This window comes from Macaca mulatta, chromosome 4 (assembly GCF_049350105.2).
Source record: "Macaca mulatta isolate MMU2019108-1 chromosome 4, T2T-MMU8v2.0, whole genome shotgun sequence".
Taxonomy (NCBI): domain Eukaryota; kingdom Metazoa; phylum Chordata; class Mammalia; order Primates; family Cercopithecidae; genus Macaca; species Macaca mulatta.
In genome coordinates, this window is record NC_133409.1 from 18,156,746 (window position 1) to 18,179,260 (window position 22,515).

The following is a 22,515-nucleotide window of genomic DNA, read 5'->3' on the forward strand; positions in this document are numbered from 1 at the left end:
CTTCATTGTGCTAACAACTCACTAGGCTGTTTGCTAGCAGCAGAATCATTTCCTGGTACCAAAACCATTAGATCAGTTGTTAAAAATTATGAATTAATCCAATTTTAAATATTATCCTTTCCTACCACATGCATATAAACATAGGTTGGGGTTCACTTTCAAATATAAAATACATTGAATACAAAATAAACTCTGTGTTGCTTCAAAATCGGTAAGATGCTGACTCAATACAGAAAAGACATTTGATTGTTTCTTATACCAGAATTTGAACAGACAGAAATTTCTTAACTAACCTTAAAATATTACTGAGTGTTCTCATTTTAATACAAAAAATGAATCTCAGTTTAAATTTGTACTTGAAAATCCCATTAACATGAATGTTCTTAGATAGTTGATTCTGTATCTTTTTTGTTTATATATGTATTTAAATACATGTTATGTTTATTCAGAAAGAGAAAAAGAAATAAGAAAGAGAAAGAAAGAAGAAAGAAAGAAAGAAAGAAAGAAAGAAAGAAAGAAAGAAAGAAAGAAAGAAAGAAAGGAAGGAAGGAAGGAAGGAAGGAAGGAAGGAAGGAAGGAAGGAAATAAAAAGGAAGGAAGGAAGAAGGGAGGGAAGGAAGGAAGGAGGGAGGGAGGGAAGGAAGGAAAGAAGGAAGGAAGGAAGGGGAAGGCAAGGGAGAGAGAAGAAGAAGAAGGAGAAGAAGAAGGAGGAGGAGGAGGAGGAGGGAGGAGAAGAGAAAATAAGAAAAGAAAAGAAGGAAGGAAGGAGAAGAGAAAAGAAAAAAGAAAAGAAAAGAAAAGAAGGAAGGAAGAAAGGAAAGAGAGAGAAGAAGGAAGGAAAGAAGGAAGGAAGGGAAGAGAGAGAATAAGGAAGAAAGGAAAGAAGGAAGGAAGGGAAGAGAGAGATAATAAGGAAGGAAGGAATGAAGGGAAGACAGAAGAAGGAAGGAAGGAAGGAAGAAAGGAAGGAAAGAAGAAAGGAAGGAAGGAAAGAAGGAAGGAAGGAAGGGAGGGAGGGTGGGAGGGAAAGGGAAGGAAGAGAAGAAGAAGAAGAAGAAGAAGAAGAAGAAGAAGAAGAAGGAGGAGGAGGAGGAGGAGGAGGAGGAGGAGGAGGAGGAGGAGGAGGATGAGGATGGGGAGGAGAAGGGGAGTGAAGGAAGGAAGGAAGGGAGGGAGGGAGGGAGGGAGGAAGGAAGGAAGGAAGGAAGGAAGGAAGGAAGGAAGGAAGGAAGGAAGGAAGGAAGGAAAGACAGGAGGAAAATCGAAATGACTGACAATGTATTCTTCAATACAGCCAGGTAACATGGGCTAAAGGTAGCCTCTAATTATTTTATTGGTCAATGTATTAATAAAAGATACAATATAATCACTTATGTAAATTACCAATTACATAAAACATGAAACAAAAATATTGTGAATTTCTTAAAATGTCTGTGATGGATCCTCTAGAACACCCTCTGTGAAAGCACAATGTGGGTTTGATTGAGTATTTCTGATCAGATCTCTCAGGGTATGCCAATTATATCACTTTACAGTGAAAAAGACCTATTTCTATTAATAATATACACCAAGTAAAGTTTTATCAGCAGGTGAGGTAGAATCGTTTTATTTCCTGTTGTTATACCCCAATATACTTTTACTAGCAAAACCTTTCTCAGATTTTTATAGAATAATTATAACTTGATGGTCTAAAAAGCTGAAAATATTCAAAATAAGATAGATTTTATTTTTTAATATTTCTTAGGTTAAAATGTTAATTTTTCCTTATAAACAAACACATTTTATATATCTATAGATGTCTTTTCATGGAAGTCAGGAGCTGGAGGATAATCTATATCTTTTAAACAATATAGTAACTTAGTTTGAAAATAGGTGATACTGAAACTCTTATAGAATGTGAGATAACTGTAACAATTATATTCAAATTCTTAAGAATAGCCTCAGAAATGCACTTTGATGCTGTGTCACTTTAGGGGCAAGATAAGCAGGTTAATATGTTATAAATTAAAATTAATGACATCCGATGTTATAGCACTGGGTCCTCAGAAAAACAAAGAGTGAGTATAAAATTGTTGGCGAAGTACCTACCCAGCATGTAGCACTGCTGTCATTCAGCAATATTTAAATGATCACCTTTCTGGAATAGTTAACAGAGAATTTGTGAAGCATGATCAGGCATGGGCAACTTCAATAAAGATAACATGTGATACTGAGAAATGAAAATAAGTTTAGCTTGCAAATTTTTGGAAAAGATTTTTAACTGTAACTTGTAAATTTTTAGAATACAAAAAGACCACCAGTTTTAAAGACTATTACTTATGGTTGAATAAATTGTCACCATCCAGATAAGCAGCATATAGCCATGTTATAATTTTCCTACAAAGATGTATTTACCCACCTTAGCATGATGTGCTAAATACAATTTAATACCAACTCACAATTAATTAAACTGGTCATGGCTTTTACCTGAAACCACTGTGTTAGCAGCGTTACTCTGTGCTTATTTCTGGCATCCACATTGAAGACACTCATTTATTCATTCAATTAATATTTATTAAAACCAGTAGCAGATGATTAGAAAATGATCAACCGTGGGAGGAAAGTCTGAAATAGAATTACTAACTCCAGGGAAGGTGTGAGGCCAAGGACAAGGGACTGGAAACATGTTTTGAAACCTACTATAACTTTTCATTGGTATGAGCAGTAAGTTGTAGAGAAAGTTGGAAAAATAGAAGTTTGAGATAGAAAGTTGACCGAGTTTGAAGTTATAGAAATTCTAGCAAACAATGCTGCAATATACACCTAAAAGACAACAGTTGAGGTAGAACAGAAGTGAATGGCATAAGGATGAAGTGATCCTGACTTGGACTGCCATGTTTATGGATGCTGAAATCACTTCCTAGGGTGGTAGCATTTGGGGTTTAGAAGACCATTGTAAGCGGGGGGAAGTCACCAGTGAATGTCGTATGTGACCTAAAGGCAGGTACTTATTAGAAGTATAGAATGATGGACCAGGAATGGTGGCTCATGCCTGTAATCCCAGCACTTTGAGATGCTGAGGTGGGATGAATGCTTGAGTCCAAGAATTCCAGCCTAAGCAAGAGGGTGAGGCTCCATCTCTAAAAAAAAATTAAAGAAAGAAAAATTAGCCTGGGGTGATGGCACCTGTGTATAATCCCAGCTACTCCAGAGGCTGAGGTCAGAGGATCACTTGAGCCCTAGAGGTGGAGGCTTCAGTAAGCTGTGATCGCACCACTGCACTCCAGTCTGGTTGACAGAATGGAAAAAAGAAGAAGTAAAGAATGATAAAGAAAAATCACAGGTTCATGGAGGTATAAGAATATTGGTCACATAACAGCATCACAGGGCTAGGGAAATGTCAGAACACTTGCACACAGATAAACTTTGAATAAGGTTTCAATCAAAGCAAGAAGTTGGGGAAAAGTACTTTGAAGAGTTCTCTTTTCTATTATTCTTTTACTAGATGTACCTTATAGCACTTGATACTTGGTATGTGTATACATTTTTACATTTACTACAATGTGTTGCAACTATTGAATGTATTTTTATATTTCTCTAATTGTACCTTAAGTTCACTAAGATAAGGAATATTCATCTCTGTAACCCACTTTATATAATGTAGTAAACTTAGACACCTCATAAATATATCTTAGTGAAACAATAAAGGTGATATTAGTGAATGAATCTTTCAATGCAAGATTTCAGGTTACTAAAAGGGTCAGAGGAACTTCTCATGTTTTGCTCCTTTTTATAAGTTTTTTGATTTATAAAATAAATTTTGACTTATAAAAATAAATTTTGAAATAAAAACCCAATACAGTAAAGTGTACAAATCTTAGATGTGCAACTTGAATGTTGGCAAATGTACGCACCCTTGCAACCAGTAATGCCCTAAAGCTGACTCATAACGGCTCATAAGTGCTGATTGCGCACATTCCTTCCTGGCTTTGCTTCAGTGATGTCAAGTTGGTCATTTGAGATCAACCACACTAACAGAATTTACAACACAGAAATCTGCAAATGCTGGAAAGCAAGACATTTTTTTTTTTTGTCCCCCAGAGAGCAGTTGTTAAAACATTTACCAGGACACGGCTGGTTATTACCATCACCCAGATCAAGATAGACATTTTCATTGCCAGAGTGATTAATTCATGCCTCTTTCAAGTTAATTCCTTGACTATCACTCCTTGGATTTCTTTCACCATTGACTAATTTTTGCCTGTGCCTAAACTTTGTGTAAATAGAATCATACAGTAATGTATTCTTTTGTTGCAAGCTCCATCATGCAGCATAATTTAAAAAATATATGTATGTGTTATTTTGTGTATCAGTACTGTGTTCTTTCTTTATAAGTGTGTGATGATATTCCACTAAATGAATATGCCACAATTTGTTTATCCATTTTCCTGTTGATGGAAATTTGAGTTATATCCTGCTTGGAATTATTTTTGAATAAAGCTTCTATAAACTTTTGTGTACACATTTTGTGTGTGTGTGTGTGTGTGTGTGTGTACTATGTGCTCATTTCACTTCTGTATATACTTAGGAGTGAAATAATTGGGTGATAGGATAGAAATTGCCAGACAGATTTCCAAAGTAGTCATAATATTTTATATTTGCACCAACAATTGATTTTTTGGTGATTCTTAACCTTAAAAGGAATATTTATCATCCCAAACTTGCTTTGAAACTATGATATGTAAGACTATTATTTTTCTTACATTTTATATCACCATCTCAATGTTAAAGAAGCAGAATATTATATTTTAAGAATAAAGAGTTTTTATAAAATTGTTATGTAATATTGCCCTGGAGATTATATAAGCATATTATATGCCACAATCATTTCTTCTCAGGTGACATGATAAAGAATCATGCTTATGTTAACTCTACTAAATGCTTTATGGTAGCCCTTATATATCTTCTATCTAAAGACCAAGAAAAATGAAAATGAGCAATGATTTTTAAAGTTCTAGATATTGTTCTAAAAACTCTGCATTTTTGTTTAAAGAGGTACATGTTTCTAAATATGAGAGCAATATTTGTGTCTATTTTTCAGGTTCCATGTTACCATTGGACTCTGTATATGGACTCATGATCTATTTTAATAATCTGGGATTTAACTTCATTGTTGAGTACTCTGCTACCCATTCAGACTTTTCTCCAGAAGGAAAAAATGAATTATGATGATCCAAGCAACAGCTACTGGTATGCTTACTTGGGTCTTTAAAAATCACTCAGTTTAGTAAAACAAAACAAAACAAAACAAAAATGGCCCAAAATTATTTTCTAACCTGATATAGAGAAAACAATTTGCGTATTAGTTGTCTAGAGTTGGATTTTTTTAACCAACTGTGAGCAACATACATTTAGACATACTCCCTTATTTGATTGACATATGGAATTTAAACAACATTTTTATGAGTATGCTGCCAACTTGTACCTATTTCAATAGATTTTTCCAGCAACATATAGGCATGAATGTGGTCATGGCCTTTCTTAAATGATTAATTGAAAGGTTCTAGCGTCTTTTTTCAAGACTATCCAACCTTTTATCCTAACATAACTTCCATGAAAAAACATACTTTACTATACTCCGTCTTATGTTTGAGCTGTTTTAGATACTAATTTTCTATTAGTAAAATAATGTAAGTCATTAAAGCCACATGTTTTTACTGAGTAAAAAATACAATGGAATATTATAAACAATTTTATACCAATCAACATGAAAATTTAGATGAAATGAATAAATTCCCTGAAAAATAAAATTTAAAATAGCTGAGACAATAAAAATAGAAAATATGAATGGTTCTATACTCCTAACATAATGAAGTCCATTATAAGATCTGTTCTAAAAAGAAAACTTTAGCTCTAAATGACTTCACTTATAAATGTTTTCATATGTTCCTTATGGAAAATGAAGAAACACTTCCCAACTCATTTTAGAAGTCAATATAACCTTGATATCCACATGTGAAAAAGCATTACCACTAAGGAATATTAGTCCATGAATGCAAGGGTGACTTAGAAATCAATGAAATTTGCCCGGATATGCAGCCAACAAACATGAAAAAAAGTTCATCATCACTGGTCATTAGAGAAATGCAAATCAAAACCACAACGAGATAGCATCTCACGCCAGGTGGAATGATGATCATTAAAAAGTCAGGAAACAACAGATGCTGGAGAGGATGTGGAGAAATAGGAATGCTTTTACACTGTTGGTGGGAATGTAAATTAGTTCAGCCATTGTGGAAGACAGTGTGGCGATTCCTCAAGGATCTAGAACCAGAAATACCATTTGACCCAGCAATCCCATTACTGGGTATATATCCAAAGCATTATAAATCACTCTACTATAAAAACACATGCTCATGTATGTTTATTGCAGCAATATTCACAATAGCAAAGACTGGGAACCAACCTAAATGCCCATCGATGATAGACTGGATAAAGAAAATGTGGCATATATACACCATGGAATACTATACAGCCATAAAAAATAATGAGTCCATGTCCTTTGCTGGGACATGGATGAAGCTGTAAACCATCATTCTCAGCCAACTAACACAGGAACAGAAAACCAAACACCGCATGTTCTCACTCATAAGCGGGAACTGAATTATGAGAACATATGGACACAGGGAGGGGAACATCACATACCAGGGCCTGTTGGGGGCTGGGGGACTAGAGTAGGAATAGCATTAGGAGAAACACCTAATGTAGATGACAGGTTGTTAGGTGCAGCAAACCACCACGGCACGTGCATACCTATATAACCAACCTGCACATGTATCCCAGAACTTAAAGTGTAATAAAAAGAAATAAATAAACAAGTAAGAAACAAAAGTAAGCTAGGGAAAATACATCTAAAATCAAATGAGCAAGCTGTCAAGATTTGGTTTATTTTATTATAGCTAGAAAGACACTGCTGTAGTCAAAATCGGCAATGACAGTAAATAAATCCTCCGTGCTTTTCAATAAACAAATATATTTCTTCCAAGAGGAAAGAAAATAATAAATGTGATTCTTGTTCAGAAATGCAGAAGCTGTATTTAATATGAAGCAATATTTATTCATGATAAAAACTCATAACCAAGAATAAAAGACCCTCCTTCATCTCATAAAGAATATATATATAAAGAAAAAATACTACAACCTATATTATACTTAATAGTAACTTACTGAATGCACCCTGTGAAGTAAAAAAAGAGACAATGATGCCTTATGTCAATACTATACTGAAGTGGTTTGCCAGTGCAATATGCAAAGACAACATAAATAAAAGTCATCAATATTGAAGAAGAAGACATAAAATAGTTATTGTTTATAGTGGCATTTTTAACACTTAGAAAGTTCAAAAGAATCTAAAAGCAATATACAAATTAATAAGTGAAGTCATTAAGGTGTTGAGTGCAAGTTCAACAAGTAAAATTTGATTCTGTTTCTACAAGCCAGCAAAGAATTAATCAAAAAATTTTATTTTTAAAATGATATTTACAATACTATAAAAATCATTTTTCTATGGATAAATCTTATGGAAGATGTGTGATACACACACACATACACACACACCCATACACACACACACACACACGTGACTGTATACCCATGTTAACAAAGACCAAATGGGGCGACTAGAATTCTACCCTTGCCCTGACTTTAACAAAGCATATCTTTCTCAGATGAAAGTGATGTCAGAGTGTGATATCAGAGAAAGGCAGTGAGAAGCTGGTATTTCAATTCCCAGGTCTATACAGATGGTGTCAGTGGAAAGCTCAAGGTTTCCACTTCTACACTCGACCAGAAGTAACAAGGCATCACTTCCTCTCCCCACTAGATTACTATCATATGAAGCCAAGTGGGACACAGAACTCTTAGTGCCATCCAGAAGTAAAGAGATATACCTCTAACCAAGGTATTAATGGAGGTCATGTGGAGAACGGTAACCAGCCTCTCCTCTCCCTTGCAAGCATGCTGGTATCACCGAAATCCTAGTGGGTAGCCTCAACTCCCATGAAAGTCCTAACAAAAATTTTAGAACTAAACAAAATCAAATGTTTAAAAACAGGAAATTAATGGACTAAACAGTGGAATGGAGGAGACAGAAGAAACATTCAGTGAACTTGATTACAGAACAATAGAAATTGTCCAGTTTGAACATTAAACAGGAAAATAAACTGAAAAATGTAAACAGGACTACTCTCATAGGACTACAAGAAAAGATTTAACCTGCATGTCATTGGAGTCCCAGATTGGAAGAAAAAGGGGGATAGGAATGAAAAACTATTTAAAGAAAATGACTGAAAATTTCCAAATTTGTAAAAGACATATACCTGAAAATCCAAGAAACTTAGCAAACTCTAAACAGGATAAACCCAAGGAAGTCATGCCAAGAAACACCATAATCAAACTTCTAAAAGCTAAAGATAAGGACAAAAATCTTAAAAACTGCCTAGAAGGAAAAAAAATTTAAATAACAGATTTCTGATCAGAAACCATAAAGTCCAGAAGGAAATGACACATTTTCAAGTGCTGAGAGTACTATCGAAAAGGAATCCTATATCCCACAAAAATTTCCTTCAGAAATGAAGGGGAAATCAAGAAATTCTCAAAGAAAGGAAAACTAAGAATCTGTCACCAGTACACCTACCCTAAAAGAATGGCTAACAGAAGTTCTTAAAACAGAAAGGAAGCAATAAAAAGAAGGAATCTTAACCTATCTGAAAGAGTGAAAATATGGGTAAAGATCACAGAATTTCTCCTTTTGAGTTTTCTAAATTGTTTGATGGTTGAAGCAAAGTTTATAATATTGTCTAAAAAATTAACTGTATAATTTAACAAGACTGCCCATATACCTTTCCTGTAAATACCTCAGCCTTACAGTATGCTTGATTGTAAATTGAATTGGAAAACATAAGACCTCTGTTGGTGATCTACAGCAGTGGTGCCCAACCATTTTGCCACCAGGGACTGGTATCATGGAGGACAATTTTTCCATGGAGCAGGGTTGGGGTTTGGATGGAACTGTTCCACCTCGGATCATCAGGCATTAGATTTTCATAACGAGTGCACGACCTAGATACCTTGCATGTGCAGTTCACAATAGAGTCCCCACTCCTATGACAATCTAATACCATTGCTGATTTGACAGGAGGCAGAGCTCAGGCCGTAATGTGAGTGATGGAGAGCGGCTGTAAATACAGATGAAACTCTGATCTCTATCCTCCAGCTCGCCTCCTGCTAGGCGGCCCCGTTCATAACAGGCAGTGGACTGGTACCTGTCTGTGGCCCCGGGGGATTGGGGACCCCTGATCTATATATAGAATCTATTACTTATCAGTTCAATAAACTAGGACAAAACTACATTATATTTTCCTTTTTCTCAAAATGGGAATATAAAATCTTTATTATGTGTTTCATAAGATTGTTTCCAGATATTTTGTAAACTATAAAAGACTACAAAATGTAATAGTATGAAAATTATTACTATTATTTAACTTAAAACGTGGTCTTGTTCAAAGGTAATGTATAGTAAAATCTATTGTGCTTAAGTATTTAAGTACTGAGGTTTGTGATTTGTGTTGAAATAAACAAACTGAGAAGAGTGACGGAAAGAATGGAGAGATGCATAGCCATGTGGTAAGAAAAGTAAATTGTTCATGGTAGCATCTAGATGATGGGTTTACAGGTGCTCACTGTACATGTATTTTAACTCTTCTCTACTTGTGATAAGTTTCATAAGAAACTGTTGGATAAAACTTGAACACAAAATGTTTAATTCGCGTAGATTTCAAGAAAATAAAAAAGGTGACCTACCATGTTACTAAGCATAACAACTTCATGGTACATGATATCATCATAGCTTTGGCTGCAGCAACAATATTGTATTTATAAGGAAAATGGCACACAAGTTCACCATTGTGTGTGTGTATATGCTTTCTCTCTCACACATGCACGCTGTATAAATGTATATAAACACACCCACACATATATATACACATAAAACTCAACATGATACGAATAAAAGTGTAAGTTTTATTCCAAATTTTTGCTAATGTTTGCTGCATGCTTTTTTAAGGTCCATGGATAGTTTCACTGCAGCCTGTGCTTACAGATAATTTTATATCATATATTTCAGAGAATCTGGTCACATATATTTCATTTAATATAAAAAAGATTTGTTCCAATGAATCTTTTTTCATAACCAAAAGTTTTTGACAACAAGTTATCACAATCACAGTCATTTTCTAGATATGGTAACTATGACCAAAATTCCTCATTCCTTTTTACATTATTAATGGTGGAATCTGGGCTATGTTAACTGTATATCCAACTCAAGCCCAAAACACAGAAATCACTTCATTTTTCTGGGTCAGATTATCTTCAGGCAAAGATAAATATACTCAATATGTTTGAAAATGTTCCTGAAGACATAAACGTGTTTTTATAAAGCAATATTTAGAGATATAAATGTAAATGAGCCATATGGATTGCATTTCACTTGAAATAACCACACGTTGGAAACGTAATGGAAAATGGGCTTGGGAAAAAGTTTGGAATGTGTTAGGTTACCTTTCATGATTCCGTTTTATAGTTTCAACTGACAAGCCACAATTGAAGAGTAGAGTTACCATGTACAGCAGTGGTGGCACTGCAGTGGTACATATATGTTGAAAGGGACTCACTTTGAGAGTCTTAAAATCTGTCAGTCTTGCAGAGTATATCACATTCCAGAACAGGCTTGTTATGTGGTCTTGAGATATGCTCAGTGTACCCAGAAGTCTGGTTAGACTTAGCATGTCTGTAACTTTATAGAGCCATTCACTATACCAGTCATTTATCAATTTATTCATTCATTGTATAGCATTTTATTAGTGGGCTATATTTTCATCAGCTTAAAAGGATAGAATAAAAGAAGACTAGATCTAGATCAAAAGCCAGTGACTCACGCAATCCTTAAGTATAATAGGTGCTCTTGGTCCTACACTCATATCCCCCTTGGCATCTCCTTTTTTGTGCATACCATGCTAACTTCCAATATCCAACATCTAAATCTATTTATCTGAGGGCTTTTTCTGGCCACCAAATCCTACTCTGCCTGTGTGGAGTATGTTGAAGGCCTGGAAATTAATACCTTCCAGAAACAGCCCTAAATCAATCTCCTGAAGGTGGGATAGCACTAAAGTCCGTGTTCTACAAATTCCCAGAGTTCCCCATCAGATTTAAGTTCCAGCTGCCCACAGTGCTGGTTTTTCTTTCCTCATCTTGTTTCTCCACTACCTTAATCACGTTTCCTGATATCAAGTCTCAGACAAGCTACTTGTTCTAGAATCCTTATCTTATAGTCTGCTTCTGAGAAACTCAGAGTAAGGCAATAGGTAAAGCAGGCATGGAAACAAATTGTCACAATAAAATGTGGTATGAGCCATAGTAAATATATATATAACAAATGTCAAGGGACTCAAAGGAGGAGCTAGTCCTTTGTTCATTTAACAAGCATTTATTGGGCACCATTTTCTAGGTCCCCAATTGGCGCAAATGTAAATGGGGCACAAAGACACAGTCCTGGGTATTTCTAGGAATGTAGGCCGTTAACTGGAGGCAAAGAAATTACTCTGCCTATGAAAAGATGGGGATGGGGTTGTGGGATGAAAACCAAAGGGGATGAAAACAAAAAAAAAAAAATGAGTGGAAAGAGGAAAAATGAAGGCTGAAAATGTTTTTGAAGGTACATGATGTTTCAGTTGTATTTTGAACTAGGACTAACTTTTTCGTTCAGAAATATGGAGACTCAAAGTCTAGGCAGAGAAACAGAAAATTGAAAGGCCCAGAGCCACACCAAAGGGCACACTGACTTAGAAACAGCGGTTCAGTGTGGCGAGAACATAGCATGTATATGGGACACTTGAGAAAAGTGAAATACAACAGGATGTTGGAGCAGGATTGTGTAGACCCTTGCATAATATCTGAACGTGTGGACTTAATCTTCTGAGTAACGATGGCCAGACATGGTAGCTTACACCCGTAATCCTAGCACTTTGGGAGGCTGAAGCGGGCAGATCACCTGAGGTCAGAAGTTTGAGACCAGCCTGGCCAACATGGTAAAACCCTGTTTCTATTAAAACTACAAAAATTAGCCAGGCGTCATGGTGGGTGCCTGTAATCCTAGCTACTTGGGAGGCTGAGGAAGGAGAATCGCTTGAACTCAGGAGGCTGAGGTTGCAGTGAGCAGAGATTGTGCCATTGCATTCCAGCCTGGGTGACAGAACAAGACTGAAATAAAATAAAAAAACCTTATGAGTAACAGTAATCCACCAAGTTCTTTTGCCCTAGGGTTCCAACTGGCTTACCCATTTGTTCTGTGATGGTTTGAAGACCGCTCTTATAAAAGTTGCACTTTGGGGTCTAACTGGGGTAAACAATCACCAGAGAACTAGTACAAAACTGCTGAAAGCATTTGATAATATAAGCTGTTTATTCTGTATTACGTTTGGTAAAAATTACAGTGTTTTCAGCTATAAAGGATCATAGCGTTATATCATAAATCCAAGCCTCTCTCTAGTATTCTAAACTGTTTCTTAGCTAGAATATTTCAATTAAAATAATTATTTAAACGATGCTATGTATGTTGGTGTTCCTATCATACAGAGTTAACAAGTACTGTGTCGAAAAACTCAACACTCACAAACAGAACAAAGTTGGTCACGTGTTGATTCTTACCGATAATAGGCATGTGTGCACTAGAGTTCTCTGTGCTATTCTTTCTACTTTGGTATATACTTGAAATTATTCACAATAAGATTAAAAATTAAACAGCTTAAAAGAAAGTTAAAACTATTTATCAGTAGCAGATTCTGTTGAGGTGCCTTTAGTGATACGGAGCACCTGTCCCAGCTGCTGTTCTCAGCTGCACCCTTCTTCGAGTGTTGTCCTTACCTGACTCTGGGAGCCACCTCATCTGTCTCTGCCTGGGAGGTGCACCCCACTCCGCTCTCAGGGGTGTTCAGAACTAACCACTACTTAAAGGGGACAGAGTCCTTACAACAGCTCTCTCACTTCTGAGTGGGAAAAACCTCTGGAGCAATTCATACTCTGGAGCTTCCTGTGTGGTCAGGCTGAGGCCAGACTTCTCTTGAGCCCTCTTCTTTGGCTGATTTCGTCTTCTACTCTGTCTTGCATTCTTCACAACCCTAGATGTTTCTCCTGGGATCACTCCCTCAGTAAATCATTTGCAAAATAATTTCTGTCTTATGGTCTATTTTCAGGAACTCAACCTTAAGTGATTTTATTTTGGAATTAATGAGAGTTAATCTGTTGATCAGGAGACTAGACAAGTTATAGGAATCAGAAGACCTGGTTTCCAGACTAAGGCTGTATTTTCTTATCTGTAGCAATCAATTCTGAGGACATCAAGTTCCTTGGAAAAATGAGAAAAATAACATTTCCCCATATTGTATGATACTGTAAGGAACAAATGAGATTATGCATATGAAAGCAGTTTTGAAAAAGAAAAAAGTTCCGGATAATTTGATTACATTAATATGCTATTTCATTATCTACGAGCTGTTGTAATAATGTGATATTCAATTCTGCAAAGTAAGAAATTATTTTAAGGCAAGAAAACCAGAGACTTGGCTTCAATGTGCCACATAACAGGCTGGCTTTTTGTTTGTTTGTTTCATTTAAGCCTTTCATCTCCACCTGCCTTTTCCTGGCGAGACACTGGAACTAGGTGTGAATTTGAACTTCCAGTGGTCAATGGACTCTGTCATCTTTCTGTGCAAGGAGAGCACATTTCTATTTTCCCTCCCAGGAGTGAAGAAATGTTTTGTTAAGTGGATGTTAACATTTTATAATTTGTATCAAGAAAAATGATCAACAAAAATTCAATTAGTTATATACTGTAATAATAATCACCACGATGGGTCATGTGTTTATTTTCTAAAATATCCACTGACAAGAACAGATATCAGTTTCTCTATTTGAGTTACAGTCCAGGAATATAAATACTCACATAACAGAGAATCTAAGGGCCTGACTAAAGTGATAGCTACAAAGTTGAAACAGTGCATTAAATAAAACCTGAGTAAAAACTGCTAGAGGGTGATGTTTATACTCATGCTGAGTTCCTCACGCACAGATCATCACTCTTGGGCACGCGACTGTAGTCCCAGCTACTCGGGAGGCTGAAGCAGAAGAATCGCTTGAACCAGGGAGGTGGAGGTTGCAGTGAGCCAAGATCACACCACTGCATTCCAGCCTGGGTGACAGAGTGAGACTCTGCCTCAAAAAAAAAAAAAAAAAGAGAGAGAGTCATTGAATTCTCACACCACTGACTAATTACTCTGGCATAATGGTTTCTTCTTAGAAAGGTAGTTTGGGGAAAAGGGAAGAGTTGTTTTTGATTAGTCTTTTTCCTCCCCTCTCTTTTCCTTTATAGTTTTTCAAAAGTGATCAATCCCTACTTACTCACATATTCTTATTTTAATAGCATATCTTTCATGTATAGCTTTTTTGAAATATGTACGGAACTAAAATATCTAAGGCAAAATCCACATTTCCTGTCTTCCCTCCGTTGTGATACTTTTGCAAATGAACTTCACTCAAAAGTAATATCTGGTGATGTCACATGACTAGAAACTAAGGCATTCTAGTTAGAAGTCAAAGGAGTTTAAAGTAATAACTTGTATAAACTATACCAATATTGTGTTTTGTTCTGTTTCCTACTGCAGTTCTTCACAGAGCAACACAGAAGGTAAAGGAATCAAAATGATGTCCTTAAGTTTACCTCCACAGGAGCTGATTTCTCAATGGGGAATATTTAAATATGAATGATTCCCACAAGCATACTGAGCACATAGGAAAAAAAACTGTAAGAGCTCACTGTTTTGAAAAATCTGCTGTGCATACTAAAGTGGCTGCAATTTAAACAAACATTTGAAGCATTGAGCAAGAAGGAAAATTAACACAGACAGTGGTTATCTATTTTCAAGAAGGTGCCCTTAAAAAATATTTAGATGGTTAGGTTGCTTATGGGATGATATTGAGTATCTGTGATATGGCAGACTGAAGGATATTTGTGTGTGTGTGTGTGTGTACATATATCCTCAAACTATTTTATATGTATATAATCACTATATATACCCAAACTATTTTATCCTCTGACCCATCTAAAACTTAGTAAGATTGAACTTACCTTGAACTACTATTTATTTTCGTAAAGGAGTTATTGAAATATCTTCTTTCCCCTGGTTAAGAACGAGCTAGTTTATTACTAAATGTAGTTTCTTTATAGTAAGTGAGTGGAAAGAGGTGTAAAAATGGGCAGATAGTTGTATATCATCGTTTCACTGCTGATGAAGTGGAACTATCTCAGTAGGGCTGGGTGTAGCCTTGGAAGTAGTCCTTCCCACAGGCCAAAAGTTGAGCACTGGTCTCCTAGCAGAAAGAAAGGCCTCCTTCCAAGAACAAACATTCACAGGTAGCCTTCATACTTGAGGAAAATTTGCTTTTCATGGGCTCCTCTTAGCCCAATGTCCACACACTCACCCAGGCACAAACCCATTTAAGATGATCCATGTGCTAAACAGGAGGAAGGACTCAACAGGCAAAATGCTAACTAACTCCTCATGTCCCAAACGAGCTTCTATTTTTTTAAGCAACCTGCTCTCTCATCAAGTTGGAGGCTTAATGTAAGCAGTGCTGAGTGAGTTTTCACTTTTACACGAGTGCAGTTAGGATGTGGGGAAAAAAAAGAAAAAGAAAGATAATGTAAAACACGTTAGCAAATACAACGTGAAAACTCCAGATATAAAGCTCTGGAGTTTTTATCTTTACAGTTATACTCCTCCCAAATGAAATCATATTGGACCAAGTTTGGAATGTTAGTATAATTTTAAGAAAGTAGGGAAATGGAAAAAACATGATACCCCTAGAGATTCTTGAATCAGCAGACTTTGTAGCCTTTGGACAATTTCTATAGTGAACCTGATATTAATTTTTCATTGGGTCATTTCCAAATCAAAGTAAACAAGAAATTTCTGAATAAGATCCGTGGTTATTTCATCAGTGATTAGGTAAATCTGTGACAGATTTGTCATCTTAAGTAACATTGAATTAATATACTAATAAAATATGCATTTACTCTTTCCTAAAATTAAAACAAAATATATTAAAATGTTATACTTTATAGATTCTAAAAAGTCTTAAGTGCTTTCAGACTTCTGTTTCTAAGAAGATGGAGTAGATAGATTTTTCTTGTTTCTTTTCTAGGTACAACTAAAAACCATGTACGTTATACATAAAACAAACATAAGAAGACTATGAAAGGTGAAGGGAAGAAGGCAGACCACCTGGGACTGAGGATCAAAGGAATAACAGAGTAGTGAGTTCCCTGGGTTTTCTTTTTGCCTCATAAATACCGAACTTGGTGGTTAAGAAGTCAACAACTTAAAAACACCACAGGAGAAGTTTAGAAAGAAAGAGAAAGAGAGAGAGAGAGAGAGAGAAGAGAAAAGAGAAAAACAACAAAAACTACTCTCTAATCAAAGGACAAGGAAAAGGCAACCTAACAAGGTAGAGAACTTTTAGAAAATAAACACTGTACTTCAGCTTAGCATCATAGAAAAAAGAAAAAGGAAAACAAACAGAAAAACAAAAATGTTTCCTCATCCCCACTCATGATAGCAATGGCTGCTTGGTAAGCATAGATATTCATCCTTGCCTGGCTATAATGGGGCATTCCAATTTACCACCCCCTCCACCATCACCACCAAATTGGTGTGAGAAAGGCCAACTAGGGAACCAGAATTTTTTTTTTTTTTTGAGTTATAATCCAATCTTTATTTAAAAATCGAATCTGCCAGTTTAGCGTTTTCCACCAACTCGGGGAGCTGAAACTTTCACAGGCTTCACAATCTTTTGCTTCGGTCCTGCCTTTGTAGGTGCCTTAGCAGCAGCCATTGCAGTCTTTTTAGATGCTTGATTAGCCTTTTTTGCTTCCTTAGCAGCCCTGATAGCTGTTCTCGTTGAGCCTTTCTAACTTCAGGTTTCTGATTCCTCTTGGCCATTATATCAGCAAGAGATGCACCAGTAATGGCCCTCTGAAATTTGACTGCTCGGCGGGTTCTTTTCTTTTGAATTTCTTCCGACTGACCCTTTTTGTGCTTCCTTCTGTAGAGGACAGTCCAGTTTATCTGCCGAGGATTCCTCTTGGAAAGGAACGCCGACTCGCATTTTGCATTAAGAAACTGGAAAACCTTCCCGTCGGTCCTGGCGTAGCGCCTCCCGTGTCCGGGGTAGATCTTGTACCCGCTAAAACTGCACAGCTCCACCTTCATGGCGACGGATTCAGGGGAAGAGAAGAGATCGGGAACCAGAATTTTAATCATATTTGACAGTAACCAGTGTAGCTGTCCCCCAGCAGTGTTAGTGGGGACCATGGGAAGGGGAACCCGGACTTTCAGTCCCAGTCAGCAGTAGTGAGCTATTCTTACCCCTCTTTATTGAGGTGCTGTAGGAGAAAACATATGAGGGAGTCAGGATTCTCATCACCCCCCAGCAGTAGTGATATGGCTGGTAGTCACATGGGGATAATAATGAGGCATTTCTACTCCTCTTAGCCAGGGAGAGATCAATGAAGGTCCTATATGGAGTCAGAAACCTTACCCCTACCTCACAGCAAGAATAAACCCTTTCCCCTTGTTATCAGCAGAGGCTGAGTGGGGGCCTAAACTTTACTCCCACTAGTGGAACTCCAACTTCTAATGCCACCTGGTAGTTATAAGAAAGAAATCTCCCTTCTTCACCTGCCAGATGTTGGACAAAACCAGCAAAAATAAGAGCTTGCCCTTTCCTTGTTAACTAGAGAGAGAGCAGTTTTTTGCTCTCGTTGTTTTCTTTTCCTTTTTCTTTTCTTCACTCCCACCTTTCTTTTTAAAATCTGTAGTGTTTTCAGTTGTTGACTTCTTTAGCTCCAAGTCTGGTATATATGAAGCAAAAATAAAACCCTGGGAACTCACTACTGTGTTATTTCTTGGATCCCCAGCTCTAACATATCAATAATTACATTAAATGTAAGTGGTCCAAATACACAAATTATAAAACAGAGTAGAAGCTCAGTGGATTAAAAAACATAACCTAACTATATGCTGTCTAAAGGAAACTCACTTAAAATATAACAATATAGGCAGGAAACAAAGAGATCTATCCTGTAAACATTAATGAAAAGAAAGTAGAGTACTAATATTGGATAAAGTAGACTTTAAACCACTGTATTAGTCTTCTCTCATGCTGCGAATAAAGACATACTCAAGACTGATTAATTTATAAAGGAAAGAGGCTTAATTGACTCACAGTTCTACATGGCTGGGGAGGCCTCAAAACCATGGTGGAAGGTGAGGAGGAGCAAGTCACATCTTACATGGCAGCAGGCAAAAGAGAGATTCTGAAGGGGAACTTCCATTTATAAAACCCTCAGGTCTTGTGAGACTTATTTACTACCATGAGAAAAGTATGGTGAAAACTGCCCCCATGATTCAATTATCTCTACCTTGCCCCACCCTTGACACATGGGGATTATTACAATTCAAGCTGAGATTTAGGTGAGAACACAGCCAAACCATATCAACTGCAGAAAATTACCAAAGGTAGGGAAGACATTATAGAATTTTAAAATGAGGTCATTCCACCAACAAATACATAGCAATTCTAAGCTCTATGCACCGAAAAAACAGAGCTGAAAAACATATGAAACACACACTTACAGAAATGAAAAGATAAATGGACAAATGCAAAATTATATTTGGAGACTTCAATATCTCTAAGCAGTTGATAGAACTAGGCCAAAAAGTCAACAAGGGTATACAAAAATACATCATCATCAACTAGCAGAGTATAATCAACGTTTCCAGAACACCACAACAAATAACAGCAGAGTATATATTCCTTCTAAGTGGCCATGGAACATATACCAAGATAACTCATATCCTGGGCCATAAAACAAACAAAAAAAATAATGAAAATTCATATATGGTGTGTTCTTAAGAACAATGGAATCAAATGAAAAACCAATAACAGGAAGATTAAAAAAAAATCTCCAAACACTTGGAAACAACAACACTTCTAAATAGTCCATGGATTAAAGAGGTAGCTAAACGAATGCTGAAAGGTAAACTTATTAAAATTAAAATTAAAACTTCAGAATATTACACACATACATACCAATGAGTCACAAAGAAATTCATGAAAATAATGTATCATGTGTTAAGTATTTGATTTATGATAAAGGAAGCATTCTAAACAATGTACAACAAAATGTTATTTACTAAATTTTAACTTAATTATAATTGGTTAATTAAATTTTGAGGAGGATAGATTCACAAATTACACAAAAATAAAATTAATATTAGCAATTTTAAGCAATGTGTTATATTAAATTAATTTTAAAAACCTACTCAAAATAATCTGATTGACTATTTAGTTAATCTCTAACAATAAAAATCTTTCTGGGCCTAAAATGATAAAGAAAATTATAAACTAATAGATTATCCAATTATAATAAATAAAAATGTCAAACTCCTAAGTGAATACATTAGAAATGGGGAAATGTCTCAATAATCTAAGGCCTTACTTCAAGAACTTAGAAAAAGATGAGCAAAATAAACCCAAACAAACAGAAGCAAGAAAATATAAGAGCAAGAATCAATAAAGTTGAAAATAGAAACACAATAGGCTCAATAAAAGAAATCTCTATTGAAAGAACACAGAAAGAGCTGGTTCTTTGGAAAGATCAATAAAATTGATAAACTTTTAATAAGACTAACAAATAAAAAAGGAGAAGATACAATTACCAGTATCAGAAGTAACACGGGAGATTATCACCACACACTCTTTAGACATCAAATTAATAATAAAGGAATACCATGAATAATTTGAATTCTCCATACATACATTTGACAATTTAGATGAAATTAAATAATATTCAAATATATGCACTACCACAAGTCACCCAAAATTTAACTTGTAATAAAAAAAAAATCACCAAAAAGAAATCTCTAGTTCCAGATAATGTTACTGGAGAATGCTACAAAACTTTCAAAGAAGAGTTAACGCCAATTTTACCCAATCTCTTTTAGAAAATAAAAGAGGGGGGAATACTTTCCAGTTCATTTTATGAAACTAGTATTTCCCTGCTACCAAAATCAGAAAAAGACAGTGAAAACAAAGAACACTACAGACTAATATCCCTCTTAAATATAGACACAAAAAATCTTAACAAAATATTACCAAATAGAATTCAGCAGTATGTAAAAATATTATACACCTTGATTAAGTGATTTTTATCCCAGGAATGCAAAGCTGGCTTAAATTAAAAAATCATTGTAATCTGCCATATTAACAAACTAAAGAAGAAAAATCACATGATCATTTCAATTTATGTAAAAAAAAAAAACTAAAAACATTAAAAACATATTCATGAGAAAAATGCTCAGCAAGTTAGGAATACAGGGAAACTTCCTTAATTTGAAAAGTCATGTATATAATGCTTATACCTAATATTATGCTTCTCGGTGAAAGACTGCTTTACCCTAAGGTTGAGGACAAAGCAAGAATTTGTATTCTTACCACTTTTATTTAATATAGTGCTGGAGGTTCTAGCTACAGTAATAAGGAAAGAAAAAGAAATAAAAGACATACAGGTCAGAAAGAAGAAATAAATCCATATATTTGTAAATGATATATTGTCTACATAGAACACACCAAGGAATCTACATAAAATCCCTTAGAAGTAATAAGTGAGTTTAGTAGGTCAGAGGCTATAAGATTGAAATACAAAAGTCAATCATAATTTAATATTCTAACAATGTTCATGTGAAAACCAAAATTAAAAATACCTTTTACAAAGGCTCAAAGAATGTGATATTTAGGCTTAAATTTAAGAAAACATATACAGAATTTATGTCTTCCACAAATTTAACAAAATTCTTATCCGAATTACAAAAAGAATTTTCTTAGATGTAGACAAAGTTACTACAAAATTTATATAGAAAAGCTAAGAAACAAGAATTGCTAAAACAATTTGGAAACTCATAGCAATTGAAACTGTCATGTTGAGTGAGGGACAGACACACTGATGGAACAAAGTAGATACTCAAAAATAGATCCACACAAATATTTCTAACTACATTTTGAAAAAGGTGAAAATGCAATTCAATGAAGGAAAGTCTTTTTAGCAAAAAAAGTTTGCAGTAACTGAACACTGATTTGCAAAAAATAAACAAGTCTCACATCTAGTACACAGATTAACTCAAGATGAATCACAGACTTAAACACAAAATGTAAAACTAAATTTTTTAGAAAAACGTAGGAGAAAATGTTCAGGATCTAAGATGAGACAGAGGTCTCAGAATTGATGCTAACATCACAAACCATAAAAGAAAAATTTGATAAATTGGATTTCATCTAAATTTAAAAAGTTTGCTCTGTGAAAACCTTAGGATGAAAAGACTTTGCACATGTTACAGCTGATTATAAAGCAAAATAATTAAAACTTCCGAATATTATCACACATTGGTGCCAATGAGCCACAAAAAAATTTATGAAAATAATTTATCATGTGTTAAGTATTTGATTTATGATAAAGTAAGTATTCTAAACAATGGGCAACAAAAAGTTATTTGCTAACTTTTAATTTAATTATAATTGGGTAAATTTTGAGGAAGATTGACAGATTACATCAAAACAAAATTAATATTAGCAATTTTTGACAATTTATTATATAAAAGTATTATTATTATTTTATATATATACTTTTTTGAGATGGAATCTCGCTCTGTCACCCAGGTTGGAGTGCAGTGGCAAGCTCTTGGCTCACTGCAATCTCTGCCTCCTGGGTTCACGTCATTCTCCTGCCTCGGCCTCCCAAGTAACTGGGACTACAGGCACCTGCCACAATGCCTGGCTAATTTTTTGTATTCTTAGTAGTGATGGGGTTTCACTGTGTTAGCCAGGATAGTCTCGATCTCCTGACCTGGTGATCTCAGCTTCCCAAAGTGTATAAAATTAATTTTTAAAACCTACTCAAAATAATCTGATTGAATAATCTCTAACAATAAAAATCTTTCTGAGCCTAAAATGATAAAGAAAATTACAAACTAAATGGTTGCTCAATTATAATAAATAAAAATGTCAAACTTCTATTAGGCAAAAATGTAATTTAAAAAGACATGAGAAAAATATGTTCATAAACTACAACGAACATAAATGTCAATAGTTACATTTTATAAAGAATTTATTAGAAAATAATTAAGATCTTCATTGTTAACACACAGATTTTTAAAAAATTACTTAGTTGATAATTTCCATAAGGAAAAAAATTTATATTAAAAAATACGTTATTTTCCCCTCAAAGTAAAAACCGAATGCATTTGTTTTTGTTTTTGTTTTGTTTTTGTGGGGTTTTGTTTTGTTTTGTTTTGTTTTTTCAGAAGG

At 35.1% G+C, this 22,515-nt stretch overlaps 1 pseudogene; it reads right to left on the minus strand.

Moving 5' to 3' along the window:
• Positions 1 to 16,875: 16,875 nt before the first annotated feature.
• On the minus strand, positions 16,876 to 17,392 carry LOC695715 (large ribosomal subunit protein eL24 pseudogene; annotated as a pseudogene).
• Between the last annotated feature and the right edge of the window lie 5,123 nt (positions 17,393 to 22,515).